A 6,000-nucleotide genomic window follows, 5' to 3' on the forward strand; every position below is an offset into this window, starting at 1 on the left:
TAAAGATCGGGCCCTTTATGTCTATACCTCCACTACCTGGCCAGTGCGTGGTACACAGCCAGTATTTTACACCTGTGGAAGGAAGGGAGGGAGGGGGGCAGGCAGAGAGGGCAAGTTCAGAGATGCTCTTAAACCATGAATCGAGGTCGGAGCAGTGAAGGTTTCCGTGTCCAGGATGAGCATCGCTTGCAACCCCTGACCTAAGGAGCTGCACGGCCACACCCCCTTCCATTCCATGGCCCTCCCCCTGGCTGCCCCTAGCCTTTGTCCCAACGTTGTGGACAGCCATTTGCTCTGTCCGGCTTTCTCTACCCCCGCCCCGCCCCCTGCCACCCTGCCCCAAGTGCCTGAGTTCTAGTAGCCCGAGGGTAACCCCACCAAGAGGTAACTGAGGACACCACAGAGAGCCCTGGCTACATGGGGAAAAGCATGCCCAGTTCAAAATAACTTACTACACCCCCGGCCTTTCTAAGTTGGGAGCCGCTGACAGTTCGGCGGCAGCCTGATCTACGGTGCCAGGTGCAAGCAGGCTGGCCCATGGCAGGCAGGGAGAGGGGACAAGCCCTGGGCCATCTGGAACAGAGAGCACACCTGGCAGCTATCCACACATCTGGAGCAGTGACGGAGGCCCACTGCCAGAGAAAGAAGGAATCCTGGGACACCCCCCCCCCCCCGCCCTCTCCTCTGTGCCTGGAGGCTCTGATCTCCCCGGCGGGTCATAGCCCCAGCACCCCTGTCCCCAGTCCTGCCCCACCCCCACCCCAATCCCAGATGCCTGGATGCAGCTGGCTGTGCAGGGGAAGGTGGCAGCTCCCTGGGGCTGAGCCTGGCCTGCTGTGAGTGGCACCAGCCTCTCTGGGCTTAGCGGGCTGAGCCATAAGCAGCCTTGTTTATCCCTGGGAGGAATGACGGTTTTCCCTGAGCAATGACATCTTGGAAACGGCCTGGTTCCACAAACAACAACAAAGCTCCCAGCCCTGCCCTGGGCTCCAGCTTACAGGAGAAGGCCTCTGGCCAAAAATGCCTGAGTAACAGGTTAGGGGCTACTTCCCTGCTGAGCCAGACCCTCGCCCTGACCTGTGACTCACAGAACCCAGGAAGAGAGTCTACAGAGAATCAAAGAACTGGATCCCTACAAGGGACCTGGTCCAGTTCCTGGTTGCTCCAAAGGGGAAACTGAGCCGGGGGTGGGGGGGTGGTGGGGAAGGATATTTGCCTGGGATCATCCAGTGAGTAGGAGCTAGAATGTGCCTCAGTCTCTGGCCTGTTGGCCCAGCAAGGGCTTTCTGTACTGCACACAGTTTTTCAGAGGAGAGACAGGCTCTAGGTGGTAAGCCGGGGGGTTCTAGAAAGGAACATGTCACTGGGAAGTCCAAAAAAGAGGGAACATCAAGATGAAAGCTAGGTTTATTCTGAGTCATCCAGTTGGTGTGATCCAGTTAAAGAGAGATTTGGGCTGGGAAACCGGAGACCTGGGTTCTCGTCCCCACTTGGCTACTGAGCCTCAGGCAAGTCCTTCCTCTCCTGCCTTACTCCCCTATCTGTCCAGAAGGCAAATGGACTCAGCCATCTCCAGGGCCTTGGGTAAGTAAATGGGAAGAAGCTGTAAGGGCCTCCAGGAACCCAGCTGGGCACAGGTACTCCCTCCTCAACTGTGCCTTTTCTGGGGAAGCCAGGCAGCCCACTGGCTGAGGACCACCCTCCCACAAAATCCCAGATCCACCTCCATGGTTGGCAGTATCCCAAGGGGGCCCAAGCTGGGCTCTAAGCCACTGCAGTCTGTGCAAAGGACCATGCACACTGCATTCAAAGCAGCCAGGGCTGCCCCTTCCATCCTCGATGGCCCAGGTCATGGTGTGAACACCACCCAGCCCAACATGACCCAAGTAGGCTCCCCCGTGACCTCAGACAGGCTGAAGCTAAAATTCTCCTTGCTTCACCTCCTGTCAAATCCCACCCCCCAACCCCTTGGCCCTATGGGAGCAAAATAGCACTCTCTGACATGTAGAGCTAGGAGATGGGCAGAAAAGAGCTGACTTGGACATCAGGGCTTGTCCTCAAGGAAAGCCCATCCTAGCCCTTTCCCACCATGCCCTGCATCCCAGGCTAGGCCTTTGGGACCCAGAGATGAATAAGGCCCAGATCCCACATAAATAAGACATGAAGTAACCACCCTGGGTGCCACCACCAATGGACAGACAGGTTCCCACAGGAGTATTTGCTCTAGCTGTAGAAGTTCAGGGTCTCCAGGATGAAGACCTGGAGAGAAGAAATGGGCTTTCCAGGCAGCGGAAACGTGTGCAAAGGCAAGTACGCTGGGGGGTGGGGTGGTCTCACTGATACCAAGTCCTAGGATCAGCAGCCCCATCAAGCGTTTCTGGTTCAAGGCCCTGGAGACTTCCCAACAGGGGGTCCCTTGCCTCAGCTGCCTCCATCTTCACCATCCCCCTGGCTGCTTCAGATGCCAGGCTGGGCCTGAGGCAAGCCCTGTTGTGGAACTTGGCTCCCTGAAGGGCCCGCCCTGGGCTAAGGCATGCCTCATGCTAGGGCTGGGGAAGAAGGGAGGTGCCCCTTGGCTGGGGACGGAGGACTCAAGGGGCCCCGGTGGAAACTCTGACTATGGCCTCAGTACGTTGGCTGGGATCCACAGGTATCGGTGGGCAGGCCCTACAGCTCCTTCCTTCCAAGAGATATACCCACTCCAGCCACCTCGAGGGAGGAGCCATATAGAAGCCCCCAGCCATAGGCCTGAGGGCAGCAAGATGTGGAAAGTTTTCAGTGAGGGGCCTGGGGGCTCTGTACCCCACCAGGCATCTCAAGCCAGGAGTACCAGATTCAGAGCTGAGGCAGGGTAATGGCACCCATGTGTCCTGTCCTCACTGCTCCAGGAAGCAGAAGTCCTCCATCCTGGTCCTGGCCAGAGGCCTGCCGTGTGGACACAGCCCCTTCCCAATCTGGACCATGGCTCTTCCACAACGCTGAGGTCCCAGGGCACGAAGGTTCTTCCCAGACACCTCAGGACAAGAATAGAGAAGTGGGGCTTCCAAGTTGATAAAAGGATTGCCCTCTGTCCCCTCACCATGGTTAGCTCTGTGGGGTGAGCAGGTCCCTAACAATTACCCCCCTGCCTACAGTTCTCAGCTGGAGCCAGGGGAGCAGGTGCAGGAGGACCTTTCTCAAGGGGCTCAGGAGCCAGAGCATCCCCGCTTGTGCTTTCTGCGGACATTTCAGCAGAAGTCTCTCGAATCAGAGGCAACCCCCTCCCCCGCTGAGACCCACCTCCCCACCCCCCACCCCACCCCCACCCCAGACCATCTCCTTCCCTGACACGAACTAGGCAAGAGGGGCCATCCCTGGTGGCTGGAGTACAGTCAGCGTCCCTGACATGGTCACCAACACGGCTAGCTGGACACTCCCTCCCCATGCAGTGTCCCAACTTGTGGTCACCAAACATTCCTTTCTCCCAGAAGGAAAAACCAGCTGACCAGCCTAGAAGTGGGGAGAGCACATAGTGGTTTACATGCCCCCGGCCCTGTGGGTCCCCACCCTGAGAAAGACAGACAGACAGACAGACAGACGCACACACACACACACATACATACAGAGCTATCTCAGAGCATAACACACACGATTTAGTTGCAACATGCCTATCAATGGCTGCCCTGGGGAAGAAACAATGGAGACAGGGGCCTGGGGTGGCCTGGACAAGTGCCCCCACCCCCGCCTACCGCACACCCACCCTGCCACCAAGGCACCTACCCAGCACACTCCAGCAGGGACCCAGGAGACTCCTGGCTGCTGCTCTTGCCAGCCAGCCCACCAGCCTGGTCCCGGTCTCGGTCTCGGTCTCCGTCTCAGTCTCGGCTGGGCTCCTCCCGTGGGAGGGCGGGTGGGCGGGCGGGTGGCCGTGGCTGTGGCAGCTCCTGGCCGCCCGGCCGCCCGTGTCAAGCGGCCGCCTGCCCCAGACAGAGCTTCTTTGTGTCAGCAGAGCTATTTATGGACTTACCCAAGTTCCCCAGGGCAGCGATACCTGCTGGCAAAAGCAGAACCAAATGACCAGGTTCCACCTCCCACATCTAGGTAGCGTTTTCAAAACCCTTGCATCACTCGCCCCTCCTCCTCTTCCTCCTCCTCCTCCTCCTTGCCCTCCTCCTCTTCCTCCTCCTCTTCCTCCTTTCCAAACACACACCCTGTCCAGCTGGCAGCCGCTGCTCTGCCTTTCTTTCTTCCATCAAAGAAAACTCTGATTTCCCAAGTCACTTTCATCCAGGGAGGAGGAGGAGAGCGGGAGGTCTCAGGAAGCGTCCTCGTCCTCTGCCGGCAGCCAGTCCTTCAGCCTGCAAGGAGCCCCGGTTCTCTCGGCCGCTTGGTTACATGCTCACACTCACACGCAGGCACGCACTGGCCCTGGCTCCCCTGTGCCCGTCCCCGGGGCCTGGGCAGGCCCCCCAAGGGCCGCTCTGGAGGAAGAGGCAGCCATCGCTGAGGGTGGCGGCCCCTGGCACTGGGATCCCCGAGCCGGGTGCACCCCACAGCCATGCTGAGGGCTCCCCCCGCAGGGGCAGTGCAAAGCCACTGGCTGCCGTTCCCGGCAGGATGGAGCCCGTCACGCGGGCTTCCCGGCACGCCCCCACCCCCACGCTGCTCACATCCCTGTGGGCGGCTGCAATTTAACCCAGGGTCCTGCAGCCAACGTGCGGCGGACTCTGAGAATGTCACCGCCTCGGGATGGGGGAGCTGGGATGGGGCAGCGGCCGGCTATGCTCAGCGCACAACAGCACCATCCAGTGTAGCCGGAGCTTAGCACTCGTGCGTTGTCAAACTCCGGGGCATCCGATGGACAGAGAGCGTGGGGCTTCCTCCCCCACAGTGCGATGGCTGGGAGGAGCACAGTACAACAGCTCAAGAGTTAGGGCCACAAGTGAAAGAGACATCCCTAACAGAGGGATGGGGGCGCTCAGAGGAAAGAGCCCTGCACTGGGAGGCAGGAGCCCCCAGTTCCAGTTCCAGCTCCAGCACTGGTTGGCTGGGTATCCCTGATCAAGTCCCTGCCCACCTCTGAGCCTTGGGTTCCTCATCTGTAAAATGGGGCTGACAACCCTTGACCTGCCCAACTGTGGGATTCAGAGAATTCAATGATCCCATGCCAGGCATTACTCCCAGAATTTGGCTTTCGTTAATTCGCTTAATCCTCGCCAGCACGTTGTGAGGCAGGGGCTATTACCACCCTACTCACAGATGGGGAATGTCAGGTACAGAATGGGCTTGGAAGTTGCCCAAAGTCACACAGCTAGCTTCAGGACTGAAGACCAGTGGGGCCAACTCCAGGGTGCCTGCTCCTTACCCCTGCATGCCCTGCCACCAGGACACTGCTTGGCCACCGCCAAGCTGTCTGATGTTGGGGCTGTTGCAGTTGGTTGTCTGATATCGACAACGCGCCCTGGGTTGTGCCTGGGGCCCAGGCTAGGGGTGCCCATCCGACAGCAGCTCTAACCTGAAACTGCTTACTACCGGGGTGGTGGGCCCCCCGGGATGTCACATAGGAAAAACTATGGGCAGAAGGAGCCCCCGTGCCCCTTTCCCACCTCACCCCACCTCGGGCTGAAGGGCTGTCCTCTGCCTCTTACTCTCCCTGTGTCAGTCTCACTGTCTCTGGAGGCCTCTCGCTGCCCGTCTCCCTGCCCCTGTCTCTGACTCCATGCCTGTCTCATCTCACACGTACAAGCATACGCTCGTGTGCAGGTGGAAGAAAACATCCTATATCAGGGTCAACCTGGAACAGCCCTCATCTGAGCTGTCACTTACAAACTCCGAACAATACTTTGTCTTGTTGCTGGGGGCAGCACCAGACTGGAAGACTGTCATCCTGCAGGCTCCTGGGAAGCAGGGTCCACCTTATCCTGGGAAACTAAGAAGGTGAGTCTCAAGAGAGTTCAGTTCTAATGGGGCTGACCCATTTCCAGTGGGGCTGACTGCCAGGATGGCATTTCTGGTGCGTGG

At 59.0% G+C, this 6,000-nt stretch overlaps 1 protein-coding gene across 1 annotated transcript in view; it reads right to left on the reverse strand.

The window, feature by feature from the left end:
- Nucleotides 1-4,021, reverse strand: part of LOC118017781 (regulator of G-protein signaling 3-like) — a 31,532-nt gene extending 27,511 nt beyond the window's left edge. The window contains exon 1 of the mRNA XM_035015999.1: nt 3,760-4,021. The gene's annotated coding sequence lies outside the window, so the exon portion shown is untranslated. The remainder of the gene's footprint in view (nt 1-3,759) is intronic.
- Between the last annotated feature and the right edge of the window lie 1,979 nt (nt 4,022-6,000).

Source organism: Mirounga leonina, unplaced genomic scaffold (genome assembly GCF_011800145.1).
Source record: "Mirounga leonina isolate KUSES-001 unplaced genomic scaffold, KU_Mleo_1.0 Mir_170, whole genome shotgun sequence".
NCBI classification, from domain to species: domain Eukaryota; kingdom Metazoa; phylum Chordata; class Mammalia; order Carnivora; family Phocidae; genus Mirounga; species Mirounga leonina.